This window comes from Anopheles merus, chromosome 3L, assembly GCF_017562075.2.
Source record: "Anopheles merus strain MAF chromosome 3L, AmerM5.1, whole genome shotgun sequence".
NCBI lineage: Eukaryota > Metazoa > Arthropoda > Insecta > Diptera > Culicidae > Anopheles > Anopheles merus.
In genome coordinates this window covers 32,547,999-32,568,645 of record NC_054085.1, presented here as the reverse complement: position 1 = coordinate 32,568,645, position 20,647 = coordinate 32,547,999, and the positions used below count along the sequence as shown (strand labels likewise).

General features: G+C 44.7%; 1 long non-coding RNA gene across 2 annotated transcripts in view; it reads left to right on the top strand.

The window, feature by feature from the left end:
• Positions 1-4,167: 4,167 nt before the first annotated feature.
• The window catches only part of LOC121599029, a 77,632-nt gene continuing 61,152 nt past the window's right edge, over positions 4,168-20,647 (top strand). Inside the window, exons 1-2 of one of the 2 annotated variants that reach the window (XR_006005630.1) lie at positions 4,168-5,699; positions 6,206-7,888. This is a non-coding gene — a long non-coding RNA (uncharacterized LOC121599029). Of the gene's footprint in view, positions 7,889-20,647 lie in introns of both variants that reach the window. The other variant, XR_006005629.1, reaches the window with a different exon arrangement.

The following is a 20,647-nucleotide window of genomic DNA, read 5'->3' as shown; positions in this document are numbered from 1 at the left end:
ATAAGCGTACTTTTGCCAGCAGAAGAACTAGCAGTTAGTGCGCTTACAAGTCTGTTAATATTTTCGGTAAGCGAAATATTTTCCTCGCTTGTTTCGGGTTTCGGAGCATTATCGCTTAGCAATTGTTTTGTTTCCTGCTTTTTTGGTTCTATTATGATTTGATCTTCAAGAGTCTTCTGCAATCTTTCTATTTCTTCTTCTTGCTGCTTCTGTGATTCTTTGTTTCGTTTTTCATTATATATCTTTTCCTGCAATAATTTCTCTGTTTGAATTAATGCTTCACGCATTTCTTTCCTATCGTTAGCGGCTTCGTTTAATTCCTCTTGTAACCGCTCCAAATCCTTTTTATTGTTACTACTTTGTTCTAATTCTTTCTCTCTTTTTCCTTTAATAATTCGCAAAGTCTTTGTGATTCTTCTAGAGCCTTCTTTATCTCCTTCCTTTCTTCTTCAGATTTCTTACATTTTGAACATACGAAATTCTTTGGGGTACTCTTTACCCCCAAACAACTCAGGTGAAACCACCTGTCGCATTCCGTGCAACTGACCTGTTTCCCCCACTCATCTTTGTTAGTACAAAGTTTACAATGACCGTTTGGATTAGTAATGAATTCCATTGTTACTCACTCAGCGTTTGAGATGCTTGTGTTTGCCGTATCACGGATGTCCGCTTGCTGATGATGCTAGTCGATCTGGTGGGTTCTTCTCTGGTCCGACTACTGCTGTATAGTCGTCTCTAGTAGGTTGGATGCTTTCTTCAGTCACGTTATTGCCGGCCCCGCTCTGCTACTTGGAACGTCTGCGATCGCTGTCTGCTGCCTGAAGTCGCTGGTGCACTGACCGTTATCCGCACGCTGTTTGTCTTGTTTGCCGGCCCTGGCGATGAGTCGCTGCTTGCTGCTTGCTGCTTTGAGACGCCGGTGGACTTGCCGCTAGTCGCTCGCTGTTCGTTTTGTTTGTCGGACCTGACGATGAGTCACTGCTTGCTGTCCGTTCCAAACCGAGTAAGCCTACTCGTTGTTGTTTAATTCGATGTTTTTAATCAGCTATTTCCATTGAAACTTAGCTGATTGTTGTTACTCGTTGTTTTTATTTCGTTGTCGCCGACCTTGCTGTGTAACCACCGAATGGTCACTACGTTGGCGTAGCCTTTTGCTGATTTGGCTTTTTGACGTTTTGCCGTTAGTTTGTTTATATCGTTGTCGGTACCCTCCGTGCTCTTGGGTTCGCTAACGGTTCTCGGGTTTTGTTTATGATGTCACCTTATTCTTATGGTGTTTCGGCGGTCGTGCTTAGTTACGCACTTATTTGCCGTTCTTTTCCACTCCTGGTGTTGATTTTAATGCTTTGTGCACTTTCATTCGCGGTGTTTCGGCGGTCGTGCTGGTCTACGCACCTTGTAGCCGATCTATTTCACTCACGGTTGTGATCCTTACTATTTCACTCACTTTAACTCGCGGTGTTTTGGCGATCGTGCTGGTTTACGCACCTTGTTGCCTATCTATTTCACTCACGGTTGTGATCCTTACTATTTTACTCACTTTAACTCGCGGTGTTTTGGCGGTCGTGCTGGTTTACGCACCTTGTTGCCGTTCTATTTCACTCACGGTGCTTCGGCGCTTATGTTGGACTGAATCACGTGTTATTCACTACGAGGAGGTCGTTAGTTCCTCTCTGGAGCCACCATTAATGCTGCTGGCGGATGTGTTGCTCCGTCGCAGCGCCCAACGCCGGTGCTTTACACCGAGTCGGGTATATTTTTCCTTCGTCGACCGGAGAGTGCCTCCGACTATTAAGAAACGAGCGATTCTGAGGTTTGTGTTCGAATGCGCTTACTTTATTTAGGTTTTCATCTCTTATATGCTATTTAGTTGCTGACCACATATAGGTCAGCTAACTGTAATTATGACTATTTTGATAACAAGTTTATTTATACTTAATGCGACATGTACCTAAGGTTTATGAATTGCGTAAGTTACTTCCTCTTTTGAACCGTGAGAACGGTTGACTACCTGTTTATGTTTGTTGCGTTTCTGAAGCGCGCGCTATTGCTTGAGGCGTGTTTTGCTTGAACTTTGTTTTAACTTGAGATGTTTTAACTTGAAGTGTTTTACTTCGCTACATCCGCATAAATGCTTTTACTTCATAATGAGGTCGTACGCAACAGGGTCGATACACATAGAATTTAATAATTTAATTAAAAGCAGAAGTTTTGTGGGTTAATCATTGTATTCCCAAAACAAAACCAAACACACAAAACCGTAAAATAAGATTAAATCATTTGAGTGGAATGTTGTTTACAATACAAAAGGCATGATCTTCCATTTTTTCCTAGTTCAAAAATTAGTTCGAAATGGAAATTCAGTTCACACGAGCCGGCCGCTGCTCTACCTGCCGAACTGGCCGAATCTTTCTAGCACAAAGCTTGTTCCGCATTCGCGGAGTGGCAAAATGGAAAGGACTGACTGACTGGCCGAGATGAAAGAAAGTTGAACGAATTCTTGAAATTCCGCACGAAACTTTCAAACTGATCGTTCATTGATAAAGCAAAAAGCGCGAAAGAACGAGAGAGGGAGAGAGAGAGAGTGAGAGAGAGAGAGAGAGAGAGAGAGAGAGAGAGAGAGAGAGAGAGAGTCCGTACCGCTGGAAAGGGCGAGAGAACAACCGATCAGGAGATTGCTGAGGATCGAATCTCGTGCTGAAGCTTCCAAGCTTCTCGAAGGCGTTGTTCGGCCAAAGGAACCAATCTTCTCACCACCAATCCCCCCCCCCTGCCCAGACGGAGCCGCCGGGTTTATGTGTCAAGGCAAGCGGCAAGAACGGGATGCAAATATGTCCCGACAGCATGTCACACACATTCCAGTGGCGGCGCTGGCGGCGGGTTGGCCCCGTAAAATCCCGTTAGCAAGCGGCATGATTTCATTGCTCTCGCGTGTTCTATCCTTTCGATTCCAGTTTATTTTTTGGCCACATCCGTCGTTTCGTCGTCATCCCTCCGCTCGCAGAGAGGTTTGGAGAGTTTGCAGCAAAGCACACAGCAAAACAAAAAAAAAACAGCTAACATATCGGCAAAAGATGCTTGGAACTGGGCAGCGCCTCGGGCGAAATTTTGGTTCCGCTTTCGGACACAATGCTCGGGGCGGGAAGCGCTTATCCCCGAACATAGTTCATCGGCCAAACGCATACGAACGCACCTTTGCTTGGTCAGGTTGCATTCGTTTTGGTGTAGTAGAGAGGGGTTCGCTAAAGGGACACTCAAATGAGGGGAAAATTGGAGTGAAATGTATCTCATCAGATGAACATTTAAGGCGAATCATTCATGCTTTGCACTTGTTTTAGGTGCCTTTTTTATTTTAATATGGTTTTTATTTCGATTTTGTCAACTTTTTTTTACATTTTCTCTAGTCTTGTTGTAATGTTTACTACTTACATAATTTTTGTGTTGAATGTTGTTTTTTTGTATTTTTGAAACTATTCATTTTGTTGTTTTTTTTTTTTGAAGATTGAAACCATTCGATATGATTGAAATTATTTTTTCATCCTTTGATTTTTGGGTGTTATGAATTCTGTTTGCTTATTAAGTTTGTAAGATATTCATTTATATTTGCTTATTTTGTTTTGCATTTTTTCGTATTATTTTTAGTCGTTTATACTTATTTGGTTTTCTTTTTGGTATCAAATAAGATTATTATTCAATTGTTTTTCACAAGAAGCTGCAACTACATGTGCTTTTTTTAACTGATTGTGAATAAGTATTGTCGTATTAAGGTTGATGTGGTATAACCTGATGTTTATACATTTCTTTGTTATGATTAGTATTGCACATGTCCTTTCATTAATAAAAAAAAAGAATTTTTGAGAATGTATTAAAAAAAATAAAAAATAGCTAATTTCATGATTTTAGTTTGAAATTTATGAATTTTTAACGTTTCTCAAGAATTCGTTAAGGTTTTGCATTATTTTATCTTTTCTCGGGATAAATCGATTTTGATTCAAGTTAGACTATAAAATAAATGTGTAAAACCCTTGAACAAACCTGAAAGAGAACTATAGAAGAACTATGTTTTAGATTATACAATTTTGAGATTAAATCGTATAGTAATAAACTAAAAACTATACAAAAAACAAAAAAACTATCAAAAAAGAAGTGACCGAAAAAAAACAGTCTGTTCTATCATACTTTGCACATAAAGCAGGTAATTTCAAGCAGTATAAATACATTACAACTCCCACGTGCCCACGTTCTTTTATCATCAAGGTATTGTTATCAAAAATGTGGGCCCGCTGCAAAAGTGTTGCGAATTACGGTCAAGGTCTTGTATTATCGTTATCTAATCGGTTGTTCAGCTCTGTTTCGTTGCATTAGATAGCGGTTGGCAGCTTCTGTCTGCAGCAGTTACAGCTCTTTTTTTGCGGTACACAGCTGTCAGATGATTGTGTAATCTGTCTACCAGTGCTCGAGTGAAGAATTGTTGTATTGTATAACATTGGCTCAATGGTACGGGGTTTATGGTTTTGCGTTTAAAACGTGCGATAGATTTATTCATTGTATGACTCTTTAAATCCGATTGCAAATCCAATTGGATTAATTCACAAATAAGGAACACAATTAGACCAACAGGGATGTTTACTGATCATAGCATGTTTAGAATTCACTTACCGTATTCTTACACATATCCTTTTCGATCTACCCATTAGTAAGGGGAATCGGTCTCGCTCGGTTTTAACTTTCCCCAGATTTAACGAATTTCCCCTGCCAGCCCCGAGAAAACGAAACCTGCTCTCGAGTAAAGGATTTGCTCCTCTCCCACGAAAGGATCGTTCGGCAACCGGTCGTATTCTCAACCGTAGGCAGGAAAACTTTGTCTCACGGGGGTTTTCCTTTTGCTTCCAGCCGCGAACGGTCCCCTCCGCGTGTCCTCGGACCCGTGTCTGTACATAATGCACGTTTTTGAAATGCTTGAACTGTCGTCCTAGCCAGCCAGCCAGCGCACGGACCTCTTACGCAAAAAAGCAAAGAAGCCGCACCGAATGGAAAGGAGTACGGGGAGAGAGAGAGAGAGAGACTTATTTATCGGCTTGATTTATGGCTTTCCGGTAGCGCGTTTCTCGCCTGGCCATTTTTTGGATTCGGTCGCTCGCTTTCTCGCTCATATCTCGGCTGCCTCGGTTGCTCCTTTTTGCGTGCAGTTTTCGGGCGGTTTTCGCGTGTGTTTCGTTCGTGCGCCCAAACTGTCGGCGCACGCAGTCGCGCCACGTGTTGGCCAGAGCGCACACAGGCGTTTGGAGCCCATGGGCCCAACTGCTACCTCACGGCCAAACGGACGAACCGATTCGCAATCGCATTCCATCGGTGAAACGGTACAGTCGCACGCTCGCTCGCACGGGGATTCGGCTAGCGCAGTGTGACGCGACATTTCACTGCACTTTGGTAGGCTCTAGGTCTGGCCTGTTGTGGGCTGTTGTGGTGCGTGTGTCTGAAGTGTAGTGAAGAATACATTGGAACAATCCTTGATTCTTGTGCGGTGTGACATGCCTTTTGTGATGTTTCAGTGATGTCTGGTAGACAGTTGAGTCCTTTTACTTGATGTTAGGATACTTGAAAGGATCTTGTATGTGTTTAGTATTAGCAGTATCACTGTGAATACATCTCATAGAACTCGTCAGAATCTAACCATTTCCAGTTAATCCTACAAGAAGGTTAGTATTTAACTGTGCCCGTGTGTGCTCTCGCTCGCCACATTACCATTCCCTCGATGCCGGTCTGTTGCCATGTGTCTGGTGCGCGTGTCTCGCATTAGGAACACGTTTAGTCCTGTCCGCACGAATGCGTGTGCCCTGCGCCCGCTTTCGAGCGTTACGTGTCGCATAGCTTTGCGCGCGGTATTCGTTGCATGAAATTTGAAAATTAAATTTGCTTGGTCTCCCGGGTTTCGGCACCAGAGCGTGGGTTACGCGGGACGGTAAACACAAGAGACACATTCCGGCATGCACGAGAGCTGTCCAAACACGGTCGTGCCAGCTCTTCCAGACTTGCACCGGGCTTAAAGTTACTGCATACACACACACACACACATACAGACACAGCGAGCGAAACTCGGGGACTGGTTTTGTCTGTTTCATTTCCGCGCGCGATCTAACGATCTTTTTGTCTTGGAATTCATGCCTTTTTTTTGTTGCTTTTGTTGTACGCTTTCTTTCCGCAGACACTATCATCGGGAGCCGCGAATCGTCAGATGAACCGCTACGTCGTCGTTGCCCTTTTTTTTTGAAATGTTAGAAGATTACGAAACCGGAGGCAAGAGCTAACAAAAACGAAGAAATTTGCACGAGAACGTCGCGAACACTGCAGCACGCAAAATGAACCACCACGAGAGAGGAAGAAGGGGTATAGAGCGCACGTGTGTGTGTGTGTGTGCGTGTTTCATTGCTCTCCCATAATAAGCTGTGCTGCTCCCCTACGCAAATTTTCGTCGGAGCGTCGTCATTGCGTGTGTTTGAAGCCGCCAAACCCTGCCCCGAAACGAAAAACGCACCCCAAAAAATTGTTCGAATAGGGGAGAATTAGTGAGAATTCACCAGTGCGTGTGCGTGTGTGTCCATTTTGAGATGGATAGAGAGAGAGAGCGAGTGAGCAGAAATTCGTGAGTGCGCTATACTTCGCGAACGAAACCGAGAGAGAGAGAGAGCTCACACAAGAGGGGTTAAAAAGAAGGAGAGCATTACGTACAGCGGAATGTATTCTTGAGCGCAAGCGAGAGGCATCGGAGCAACCTGGAGCGAGAGATACGACAGCAAACAAAAACAAAAAAAAAAAAACAAAAAAACCCGGAAGTACCGCAACCCCCGTTTATGTCAAAAACGCAACCCCTATCGTGCGGCGATCGGGGGTAGGGGTTGAGATCGAGCCCGAGCGTTTCGTGAGAGAAAACTACCGAAAAACCCTCTCCTCCGGCGCGAGAGCGAAACGCGCCTGGCCTCGGTGGGGGTATGTTCAGCGTTCAGGGCAACCGATCGGATGCCTCCGGTTTTATTGAAGTTTGAATTTGGGCAGCGTTCGGATCGGGGTAGTACAGCCTCTCGTGCACTGACTGGCAGCTCGGTCGTGCCTCCGCTGCCCCACAGTGTGTATGTGTGTCCGTGTGTGTGTCTGTTCCTGTATGTGTGCGTGTGTGTTCATGCGTGTGTGCACATACACACGGGGTGATGGCGCTTTTGCGTTCGCGGCAGGCCGTCACTTTTCCTCGTGAAGGGATCCTGGACAGTGGTTAGTGCCGCTAGTAGTAGTGCCCGTTTACCGTCGTCCCGTACAGTGCGCTTTCTCCACCCGGGTCGTGTGGTGGTCCTTTCGCCGTCCGGTTTGGGGTGCAATGTCCTTTCGAATGCTGAACCAACAACATCATTAGCAGTAGCCGTAGCCGTATCCTTAGCAACTATCTGTTTGCAGTGTTAAAAGTGTGAGCTACATGCATCGAAGTTTTGTGGAATCGGATCGAGAACTAGTATTTTAGAAGTTTGTGTTTCGAGTGATTTTTCTTTTTGAATGAAACCGGTCGCTAAACTTTCCAGTGTCTGCAGTAATGAATGTGCGTGCTTTACTTCGTTTGCCACTGTTGAGTGCAGTTTTGAGTTGCATTTTTTCGGCCAGCTGAGTGCATTCGTTTGAGTCGCTTTGTGTTTCATCGGTTTTTGCTTGGTTGGTTTCTTTTTTGCAAGTGTATTGTGGAATTGAAACGATTGACACTTCCTTCGACGCTTGACACGCTGCCGATGTTTAGTTGCCGCCTTGTACACACAAGAGTGCATTTTTTGTGTTAATTTTCTGTTTGAATCCAACGCTGAGTGTTTGCAAGAATACTGCTGCTGCTGCTGCTGCTGCTGTAAAAAAGGTAAACTATGACATTTTAATTAGTGTTTCAAAATATTTAAAATATGCTATTCAACATCTCAAACTTTCTAAACCTTCAATGTGTGGCCGTAAAAGCGTTAGCAATCTATCGCCCATCCTCACGCCATGTCTGCCAAGCTGCCCGGCATCTGGTGAGCAACTCACTCAGCAGCAAAAGCAGCCGAGATAAGTGATGTCAATGCTGTCCAATCGCGTGTGAGCAACATGGACGTGTGCAATGTTTGACGTCGATGTGAGTCGCGGGAGAAAAAAAACAATCCTTCAGTACGATCTTGTTTGTACGCGCAAGAAACAGTCTGGCAGGAAGAATGACTTCATGCTATACGATTGCAATACGAAGACAAGTAATAGCGAAAAAAGAGGCACATAAGCGTGCAAAAATGAGTAATATTTGAGCATGTGTCACTGAGGGTGATAGAAAGTTCCGCAAGAAGCTTGTTTTGCTCCCAGAACGGTCCAGTCCAATGCCCTTTCAAATTGAATCAGAGGTAAAATGTTCCTTCATTGCCCACATCTTGATGCCCTAATCGGAGCTTCAATTTCTTAAGAAACTGAATATCCTCCCGTTGGTGGCTTCCCGTCCAGCCATAATGTGTCAATCGAATATATTAGCGTCATCTGTTCGAGCTTTCCGTTCCGCTGACCATAACTGACGTTATTGATAGTGTTCAAATCACATACGCACATAGACCCACACACACACATTCATTCGCCACCGCCGGAAGTAGCAACCATCCTCTGACCACCAACGGCGCACCAACCGACAAAGCGATTCATGTGTGTCTGGGTTTTTTTTTCGCAATATCGCAATCCCAAACGGAAAGCAAACATTTGTTCTTTGCTTGCCGTACCGCACACTTCCCTCCCCGATCTCCCCCTGGTAGAGCTGATCTATGCGTTTCCATCCTCGAAGTAAGGAAGGGGGGGGGGTCCGGTTTCCCTCTGCAGCGTTCGTTCATTTCCGGTTCACATTTCCGCTCCCGCGGCCGCTGTGCTGTGCTTTCCCTTTTCTTTTGGCGCAGCGGTTTCAAGTTGCTTGATCCCCGGTACCGGGATTTGCCGGGGAACTGGCGGCAGAACGCGACACAGAAAGGGCAAACAAAAGCAAGAAAAGGCATATCAGTGGATGCTTTTTGAACGCGAGACGTCGAGATTGTTAGCAAATTTGGATGGTGCTGAGTGGAGAAGAGTCTCCTTTCCGGGTGGCGTTGGGTGGCCTCCAGCAGCAATTGGAATAATCAAACCGATCATGCGTGGCTGCGGACGAAGAGGGGGGGGGGGAAGGAACCTGTAACGAGATCAATAACCCCTAAAGCTGAAGCTGAGCAGTTACAAAGGGGAAGGTCTGAAAGAGAAATATTGAGCGGAGAGGGTTCTAAACTTCATGGTTTAAGCCAAAAATAGTTCTTCAGGTTCAAGCAAGCTGTGGTGTGCATCAAAATGTGTATGAAGCTCCAAAATGTCTTTTTGTGAGTCATTACGATGGTAAAAAAAGAGGAAGCGTAACACTGATTTGGACGAATCAGAAGTAATGTTTCTTTGAAGATGTTGTTTCAAAATTCCAAAACATCATTCCAATTTCCATTTCAAGATCAATTCTTCAGTAACAGGATCTTCTTGAGATAGGCGTCCAGGTATTAACATTATAACAATTTGCAAATAAGACAACCTGATGACATGGGTTTTGGAGTTCTTAGGTGAGATAGGTGACAAAATGCCTTCAGACGTTGATAAGCTGTCGTTGAACTCACTGGAGACTGCTCCATTAGGTGAACTTCAAGGGAATCTAAAGCTTAGGAATATATCTTGTCAAAACTAACTTAATGCATTGAACTATTGAAGAAACCAAGGGTTTGAATATAGCCTTGACAGAAGATTAACATATAACTGAGAACTATCATTCAATTATGTAGAATACGGCACTTTGGTAGCCAAAATTCAAATGCAACTTAAAGACCGGATAGATAGTATTAGATCATATTACAGGAAACTAGAACTCAATTTGCACTCTGGAATGACCTTCACTCTTAATGAAAACGCAGTTTAAGTCGCCACACCATGCCCATAATATGGGTTAACTTGTAAGCTGGTACAGGTACTCAAATTATGAGACACCAGACCCAAAAACGTTCTCTTGGAATGTGTCAAAAAATTGACATTTGATGAAATAATCTCTCTAGAGCGCATCTCCTTTCTCTCCTTTCTAAAGGGATTATTGAGGCCCATAAAGCGTATCAAAATTGTCCAAAAATTCTAAAGACATTCAAAAGTTCAGAATCGTTCACCAAACACAAACACACACCCAGGCCATTCCAATCCGGCCACGGCTTCGGCTGATGTCATTCGCCGTATGTTCCGACGCATATCGCCTAATCTAAAGACCCCGCTACCACCGTCGTCCGCGGCCACGGTCGTCGCCGTGCGGGACCGAACATCGCGAAATAGACAGCCAAAAGGTTATGCGTTACCCCTCGCCGCACTCTCCGTACACCACGTACCGCCGCCCTCCAAGAACCAGAAGGCCCGCCAATGTGTCTTTAAACACACACACACACACACACACATGCGGGCGCGTGCTTACACACACACACACACACACGGACTCTCCAACCAGCACAAAGAGCCGAATTGTTGTGGCCCTGCCGTTCAGCCCGCGTTCCAAATTTTCCGCTCACCCTTGCAAACTACACTGTGCCACCACCACCACCCCTTCGACTGTCCGCCAAGCGCAGAAGCTTAGACAGGCCGGTGGGTGCGGCAGGGTAAGGGGTCTAAAACACATACGCGCGCACCGTTTCGCGGTTTGCGTATGTATTTATGCGAATTTTACGCATTCATTCGAGTGGCAGCGGGAGGCGCTGGCAGCCGAAGTGCCCCGTGCAGCAGGTACGGAGGTTTATGGGAGAGAGAACGAGCGAGCGAATGCGAGTGCTCGCGCGCGCGCGCGCGCGCGATGAGGCCAGTTCGCGCAAAGTTTAGCGAATGTGACCTTGGCACGAAGGAAGTTTCTAGTTCTTTGCAACACTTTGCCCTGCCGGTGGCCTGCCTGGCGTTGTTGCGCGCCACCCTTCTTTTCGGCAACATCTTCTGGGCTGGACCCTGGATCCGTCCCGCTTCCAAGCCGCCAACGTGTTGTTTTTTTTTGCGAGCGCTCACGCTTCTGAAGCTTCCATTTGCGAATTGTGGTCTTTAAAAGCGGTAGAAGCAAAAAAAAAATCAGCAACCAACAGAACAGAACGCACACACACTCTCAAATGGACGCACAAAATTTGGCAATCTTTTTTTACTTGGTTTGCACCCCACTCACTATCTTTCGTGTCGCTTTGTCTTGGTTTACTCGACTTCTTTGCTTATTCGGACCACCGTTGTCCCCCTTTTTTGTGGCGGTAGTACACACACACACACAAGGGTTAGATTGTGCTCGCCCGTTCTGCTGTAACCAAATAGTACTGATTCTTCCACTCTCAGCTTCCGTCGTAGTAGCGCTACCGCCTAACGCTTCATCCCTTCCTCTAAACATCTGAAGAATGGCCCCCAAACCTGACGGTGGGTTGGTCATGGCTCTATCTATTGCGTGTCTTAGTTTTAGGAATATTGCGCATGTTTGAAGAGCAAGTCAGTTGGGACGATGGTAGTGACGGCTTGCGTCGTATGTTTAAGTTTCGTGGTGCTGTAATCGAGTGTATCTTTGCGAATTTTTTAAGAATATTTCAAAATTCATCGAAACGTCCAAGCTTTTAAGAACACTGGTACAATGGATTAATATCTCCACAATATCTCCAGGAAAGTAGTAGCAGAGTGTGTTTGATCAGCAATTAAGACAGTACAGCCTTCAGAATAGACACAATCAAGACACTTTTCAAGACAATCAAGTCAAACTTGCAACTAGATGTGTCAAGGAATCACAAGTGCCATTAGCAATTTAACGAATGCCACTTGCGTCGATTAATCGGGCTTTGGTTGGCAGCAGGACGCATTGGTTAGTTAGCGTCCTGATAATCCTGGACGTAATCCGCTGTAAATGCTACGGATCAAAACTCAAACGTGTCTCGCAGGTCATTCAATAATTAAGTGAAAGATGTCTCCTTCCTTCCGGAATGCTAGTAAATATTCATCAATTCGGGCAGACTTCTGAGAAACTTCAACTGTCCAATATCATTAACCTCAAACAGGAGTAAAATGTTTGCAAAAACCCATCCCCCCTTCCCAGCATTATTCCAATTTTGATGAGCTCTAAAGACATGCTAAATGACACGGGGGGGGGGGGGGGGCTGTGGGCAGGTTGAATATTTAATGTATTTAGCCAGGCCTCACTCCGACACACTTTTGAAATGTCGTGAAGAATCAAACGAAAAGTCATGGGAGTTAGGAGATTTTGCCGTGCAGCCTGTCCCAAATTCGGGGTGGCGGCATTTCAGGACCGAAATGAAGATCCTTTCATCCTTGATTTGGGAAGCTTTTTCACACGACACATTCGACGACACATACGTAATGCGGATGAATTTCCCAATTGCCAAATAGCGCGCTAGGAGGACGACTTTGATATAGGACGAGATAAAGGGAAATTAGCATACAGTGGTGCGTGTTTACCTATTTTGGGAACCGTTTTGCCTATCCTCGTGGGGAATGGGAAAAGCCAGATGGATGAAAGCCGACCGTGCAGATTAAGATTGAAAGTTCATCATCGCATGGAAATGGGGGGAAAGTCCGCGCCCTTCCAGATTTTAGGTCGTAACAAAGACACACTGACGAGTCACTCTGACAAGGAATGATCTCGTCCGGTTTTCAACCTTCAACAAGCGTAATGATGCTCTTGATTTTTTTATTAAAACCCGTAAGCAAAAGTGTGTAAGTGTATGTTTCTTTGAAAACGTAAAGCTTTGCAGCAGCCCTTTTTTAGCAGTGCTAAGCCACTTCAGTTTCTTTAGTCACGCGTAAGAAGAAGTTTCCAGTCATGAGTGAAAGTTCTGGGTTTTATTTTACATCAGGGACCAAAGCACGGCTGATGTTGAGCAGGTCGTACAAATTAAATCTAACGAGTGTGCTCGATTATGGCACAAGAAGGTAAAGAAACGAAACTTCCACGATGATCGCAAGGCACGATGATGATACGCCTATCGAGCTGGCGTTGGAGTGTGCACGGCCCCATCGGTGAGAATGTTACAAGATTGCCTCGGTGCTACGGTGCTCCTTCCACTTCCTTCCAGGCATTATGCGACGATGATAATCGTAATGGAAACGTTAGCAGTGAAAAGTGGCAGCTAGAGCCGTGGTGGCAAGCAAGCAAGAACGTCTCGAGAGCTGTTGAGCTTGAAAATGAAAATGAAAATGAAAGCTCCATAACAAACTCGCCGAACTTCGCCCGTCAGCCGTGGTCGCTATCTGTACTCTCACTTGCAGTGCTTTTTTGCTGTTGTTGTTGTTGTTGTTGTTGTTGGGGCCGTGTCTTTGTTGTAAATTCCTCAGAATACTGTCGTTTCTCGTTATCTTGGTCTCCATTTTGCTAGGTGCTTTAATAAAAGGCATACAGTCTTTTCATCGGCTTGCCACGGGGAAGCGTACTTGCGCTAGTTGTGCTTTAATTTTTTTTTTTTTGTTGCGATATTTTTATGTCTTTCTACCTCTGTGTGCTGTGTCGGACAACGGTCCCTAGAGGCGAATGGCTGCATAACAATATTAATTTAGTCACACCGGTGACCAAAAATGGTGCAATTTTACCCTGACAGTGGAGAAGCACGGCGCATTTTGAAACAGTTTTTTCTTACCTTACCTTAGTATCTGTATCTGTATGTTTGGAATATGATCGTTCAGTCGGTGACTTGAAGGGGAGCTGATATTTAAAAATGGAATTCTGAGTGTACATTTTCTCCTCCGAGTAGGATGACAGGTGGGCGGTTTGTTTGTTACTCGGTGCGCGCATGTATTGGAAAGTTTCCACCGAACGGTTCTCGCCTCTGTTGATTTTATCCACGTGCCCTGTGTGGGGAAGGTGGTCCGATCGTTAGAAGACAAACTCCCCCCTTCCTTTCTTGTCTGCGCAGTCCTCCACCGTTACCAGGCCCTGTCTTTGGGAATGTTTGGTCACATGTTTCATGCCTATTTTCCTTTCATCTGCCCCACTTCCACCTGCTTTTTCTTATACAGCTGCTGCAGAAGCTCAGTTCGAACACGGTTGCAAGTCTACGATGCGGTACCATGCTAAAGTTTTCCTGACTGAGGCCGAGTGTAGTAACAAATAATAGTTTTAGACGGTCTTTCCATTCCCCCGCCCCCTCCCTCCGTTCACCATAAACCGGCCGGAAAGTGCCATTTTCGGCTGTTCGGCATGAGCATGAACATCATAATCATGATGCGGAGTGTTGTAGCGCGTTTGAAGCTTTCGCTCGATAATAGCCTTAGTTGGTAGTCCTGTATTCCTGTGTTTGGTAGCAGCGTTTTCTGCGTTTTTTTTGCTCTGTTTTGTTTGCTGCCAACCTGTTCTGCATTATGCCGCGCTGTGGCTGATGGCGTGCACGGAACGAACTTTCCGCCTTTTTGCTCAGGTGAGATGATGCAGAGGGAACACGGCAGTTAATGTCAAAAATACTACGGGAAACGGGAGAGAGGGAGAGAGAGAGAGGGGGTCGAGGACTCAAACGGTATATACGCAAACGATGAACTTTTGCCAACTGGCTGGCACCCCTGAATCAGACAGAAGCCGTTTTGATGGTGGAGCCGTTGTGACAATGGCAGCATGCAGAGGAGTCGTCCAGCCATTTGCTCAAAATTACTTTACGGGATGTCTGTGTGTGTGTGTGCTGCATTTTCTGGGCCAAAAGTTTTGCGCAAAATTATTAGCCATGCTCTTTCCCACACACACACACGCACCCTCGGAAATTGCGAGGAGAAAGGATATGGCATGACTTGTCTACCTGACAATCTACTCCATAGCTGGCAGAAACCCACCAACCTACGGACGGCTCGAAAGTTTTTGGAGCAACTTTTGTGGTTTCACCCCCCTCTCACAAAAAAAACTCGAATACGACCACCAAACAAGCCAAAGGGCGGAACGTGTACGGCTTTACAAACTTTAAAACCCATCCTCGTGGCGTGTCGGCGTGCTTGCTGTTATTCTACTGCCGGCCTGTGATAAGCAGGACATCTTTATTTTCTACACCAATGGATTCAATTGCCAATGGCCCCTGCAACCTCTGCACCCCTGCACCGATCACCTGGGATGTAGTCAAATTCTTTGCCGCACGCGAATGTCTTCGGGGAGTTTTCGTGTAATGTCAGGTGAATGGCATAAAACACAGAAAATTCTATCCACCACGACATGACAGTGGGTTGCGCAAAAAACAGAACAAAAAAAAAAAAGGGGCAAAATTCGTTTCCTCCGAGTGCAGCAACTACGATGGAACTTGCTATTGTTTGCTGTGGAGTTATGATCTGTTTTGCAATAATGTAGCCATTTATAAATGTGATGTGATGGAGGTGGCGTAGCGCATCAGTGCATTGCGGTTTTCTTCCGATTGAGAACGGTTCAATTTGCAACTGCTAAGGGTTCATTGCAGCCTTTTAATGGCATTATTGATGGATATTAGGGAGGAGGAACAACCTGTTCAAAATCAATTACCAGTGCAATGACATCATTCAATAAGCTGCAAAAGTAACATGGTTGAGATAAAACCTTCCATCGTTGCTTTTATAAAAGATGATGGATGATGATTTAGTTACAGTTTTATTCATTTTCGTACGAAGAATGGCATTGTTTGACGTTTAAGAGCTTTAAAATACAAAATAGAAAGCAAAAAAATAACATTTTGTCTATTTTTCATTACTCATTTCTCGTCATAAACCACAAACTCGCTGTTTTCCGGTGTAGTGAAAGGAAACACATAAACACACAAATGAAGGAAACACCCTTGAGGAACGAATTTCACCGGCGATATTAACCGTAAACGGAACGAGAACGATCATCAACCCCGCCTCCTCCCACATTTCCCAAAGGACCATCAGAACGACTGTATGACTGATGATGATGATGTGAATGACTTCGCGGTAGTGTTCCGAATAAAAAACCACTCCTTGCACCTCCTGTTGTGGTGAACACTTGACGGCCTGGAAGGCTCGCGGGTGAGACAGCTCTTGGGAAGGATGTGAGAAGGAAATTGTTTGCGCGTCTCGAGGGCAAAGGAAAATATATGCCATTTGATTGAGTGATGATAGGCGACGAATGAGCTTCCCGCGGGCGCGAGTTTTTGATGTCAAAATGACGAATTTTCGTGCGGCAAAAGGAGCAATAATCATGTAGCCGGTTGTGAACTGCCACCACTCCCACCGTGATGGCGTTACCGGCACTTCCTCCGTACTACCTCAGGGGGGTTCGTTAAAAGTCATACAGTGAAAATATTTATCTGCGGCTCGGCATTGGGGAGCCGGGCATGTGTTATTTTTGAAAGCAACGAGCATACGGTCCTGGTGAATGCGTGGTGCGTGGAATGTTATGCGAAAACCAGCGCTTGATGTTGGTTGAGCGTGAGAAATTTGCAATAGTCATGCCAGCTGAAAAGAGCGGGTTCGTCGTTTAATGCTTTTTTCAATGCAAAAAATAGATATTGAAAATCAAGCGATTTCGCTCGGTGCGTGTGCTACGAGCAATCAGATGGTATTGATTTTAAAGTGGACAACGGTACGCATCATAAATGTATAAACTTCGATGCAAAGTAATACTAAAACGATATCGTTCATCGAGATAAATCGATAAGTACAGCTAGAACCATAATTATATATGTGGACGGTACTTTTAAAGTAGAAATAGATTAAATGTTAGTATAACTTGTTTGGAATGAAAATTTTTTACATATTTTTTCATGTATTTAAAATTATTATTAAACAACTTGTTGAACAAAAACATAAAGAATCATGTAGTTATCGCTCGCACTGTATTTCTGTTTACAAAGAATATCTAAAAGCTGCAACGAGTGAAACGCTTGAAATCTATTCAACCAATCCAAATGACTCATATGGTTAATCTAGTGTAAAGAATAACTTGGAAAACATATTTGTTGTTTGTCGGTTGTGCTACATGAAAATTACATAAATAACCAATACATACATAGACTGATATTTCCATTTTTAAATGTGAAAGGGGTATTTTTTGTTAAATTATTCACACCGCCGTCAAACAAAACTCAGAACAAAAAAACAGCAGAATTAACATCTTGCACCGCCTTCCCATAGCAAATTGGGCCCAAAACCTGCCTAGGTCAACCAAACTTCTGCTTGAGCTCTAATCGCCGCCTGCTTATGTCTGCCCAACCCATCCCGATTGCCTTACTTCCTATCTTGATGTAGCTTCAGTGACCGTTACCAAAGAAACGCACGATATTGCAAAAAACACCGCCCCCTCCCCCCCCCCCCGAAAAAACAATCATAAACAGTATAAATCCCCCTTATGTTTCCTCTCTCTAATCACACCCGACAACGACAACGACCCTAGGACCCGGCGGAGACCCGGTCTCTTCTGCTGCTGTTGCCCAGGGTCATAAAGTGCGTTCGAAATGTGAGCCAATTAAGTTCAACGGCCAATTTGACCGATCGCTCCGACGGAGGCCGGATCGGATCGGAATTGGAAAATAGCTGAGGTAAGAACCCATACCGCCGCCACCTCATCAGCGCACGCAGGTGCACGCATTATAAGGCAGGACGCTAGACCGTCGACGCGTGTGATTGGTTAGGTTAGTTTACCGGTCGTCCAAAAGTTTACGCACGACTTGCGCTTGACCAACGCAGCCAGCAACCCAAAATATGGTCGCTATGGGGGGGTTTTTGTTTAGGAAAACTTCCACCAAAATCTACCACCCTGTTCGGAAATCACTGGCCCGTTAACAATAACAGGTTGTTAGTGGTTAGTGGAAGCGTGGCAATTAATTTATGATCAGTTATACGGATTAATTCCACCCGGCGGGGTAGGGAGCGGGTTGGTGTATTAGGTTTGTGGCGCGACCCACACCCAACCGGCCCAACAACGGAGTGCGCTCCAAACCAATCAAAAGTTTGGCGAAAAATGCGAATGATAGGTTCGAATTTTCATTAAAACAATTAAACTTTCGCTGCGTTTGATTGCACATGGCGCGTGGTGGACTAACGTGGGGTGGACAGCGGCGAAAATAAATTGTGTACCAGCACTAAACAAAACATGTGCCAATTTCCCACACACACACACACACGCCACATTCTCTCTCTCTTTCACCGTATATACCCCACCACTCCACCTTCCCCTTTCACAGCAACCCCTTTGCCACTCCGAAGGGGATAAAGTTGTGTAAAACTTCCTGCAAACTGAACCGTTACCGATTCCAGCCGCGAAAAACAGACGTGTTCACATGGCTTTTTAATTAACACTTTCCGCGCGGATGATTGTTTCTGCCGCTGCTGCTGCTCGCAAGTGTTGTTGATTTGTGGCGTGTGTGTGTGTGTGTGTAGGATGGTTCCGTGCGTTTTGCTGCTACCCCAGCGTTTTGTCCGGTGGTTGGTGGTTCGGGGTGTGCTCCGGATGCGATGAAGTTTCTATTGCACCCGGTCGCGCGCTTCCGAAATTATAACAAAAAAACCCTTTTTTTTCGGTGAACAAATTGGCAAACCGGGCAAGTACTGAGCCGGCCGGTGTTTGGTGAAGCGCACATTTATAGTGTTGTGGCGGGTGGAGGAGGCGCAATTTGAAGGGTAGGTACCCCGATTATTGCCCGAGCGCAGCAACACTTGAGCCAAACCGCAAATATAAACTCCGAGGCTCCAATTAGACGCCAACGTAATGCTGATTAACGTTAAGCCTCACTGGCCATTGGGCCAGAATGGGCGAGCGAGCGAACGAGTGGGCCCGCGCCGGGTATTGTTATCACATGGGGCCGATATTCGGCGGTCATCTGGTAGCCTGATTTTTTTTTTTTAACTCGAATCGTTTCGCGACCGACCCCTCTCCGCTACAATGGTGCAATGAGTTTTATGGCCCAGATTCGGGTAGCCGGCCGGCGACCTGCCCCGGGGGGGGGGGGGGGTTTGGCTGTTGGAAGTGGCAATCGTTGGACCGTATCGTGGAGCTTCTTCCTTTCTACACCACCCCGTTGTGCTTTTATGGGTTGTGCTTCTTGGTCGACCTTAGCGGACCTCGGTAGCCAAGTGTTATCCGATCGTGGTGTAATGTCTCGTAAATAAACCTGATCGGGATAGTATAGTCCGCACGGTCGTTCCGCATAAAGCCCTAACGAGCCCGTTTGTGCGCGATAGATGGAGAGAGGCGCTGTTTGGAGGAAAGTTGCTTTGTGATGTAAAAGGGCCTACAGCAAGGTAGGAAAAGCTATTTTGAAAAGAAAAGCCAATTACTAAGCTTAGCAGTAGTGTTTATTTCTTTGAATAAATAGTAGCTTTGTGTCTCAAGGATGTTTTATTGAAAGAACGGACTATGTGTTTGGATGTTTTTTTCATCCATTTTGTGCAATTCTTGCTATTGTACGAGAAGCTTATCGCAAAGAATATGATAGTAATTTGATAATAAAACCCGAACAAATACTTCTTTCCATAAGAGAAGTGCTAAGCGCATAAAAGGATTGTTTCTGATTCAACCTAGCAAAGGTTCTTTATTAACGGAAATTAATTTTATGTTTTAAGTCGGTTTTAATAAACAAAAAATCGGACTTTGGAATTTTCATCATTTTTCTCCTGACACAGACATCTGACGGTTTGGGTTATAATACATTTGGCCCTTTTCCTTTTTAAGATCGTCGGCTGAAATTTCAGCCTGTCAGCTTGTATAGCAGTTTTCGAGCAGTTATCAAAGTGGGTATAATATACAGGTGGGCTTCTCCCAAGGTGTATGTATTTAGAAGATTGATTTTTATCGCTTCTGCTGGGCGACATTGTGGGAGACATCTGTCAATCCCTGCATACAAATTTCGTAAGTGCATGTAGACCAGGTGGTCTCATAGCCTGTTTTTTATAACCAAATTTGAACGTCACTTTTTGACAGGACGGGTGAAAGCTTTTGCTCTTACAAGCTCTCTGGTAACTTGATGAATACACAACACACTCTTACAATGTTCATTCTATTCACTAAAAGTTCTTCAAAAGCGTGCAAAATACCACTAATTGTAAGCTAAATCAAATCTGAACGACTTAATCTCCATTTTTGTTTCGATACAACATCATTGATCTTCGAAAAACAATTCGTTCCTATTGAAATTCATTTCCCCCGAACTGTCAAATGGTGCTTTTTTAGATTCAGAAATTAGCTGTCAAACTATGTGGGATCAGACCACCTGGACTACATACACTTGGATTCTGGATTCAACCACCAGATCTCTTTAATTCACCTTGGGATAAATTAAAACATCACCTTGTTTTGACATTTCTTCAAGCAGGTACTCGAGGCTGCCAATTCTAGCTTAGAGGCTGAAATAATCTAAGCTGAAAATCGCAGTCTTGTTTTGTGTGTCGGTTTGTATGGAGCGTTGACATGATTTCAGCCGCCCACTGTCAAACTCCATATAAACAAGTTCTCTAGCATCGTGAAAGGCCCCATTATTACAAAACGATATACATTTGTGTAGGTCTTTGGTTTGGTTTGCAAGAGTTTGAATCTGATGATAATGATTATTGCTATTTTAACAGTCCATTCAACAGTGTTTTTCACAGGTTCATTAAATAACTGCTTTAGCTGTTGTATGTAATCTAGATGTTGAGATTCTAATTCAATATCTAG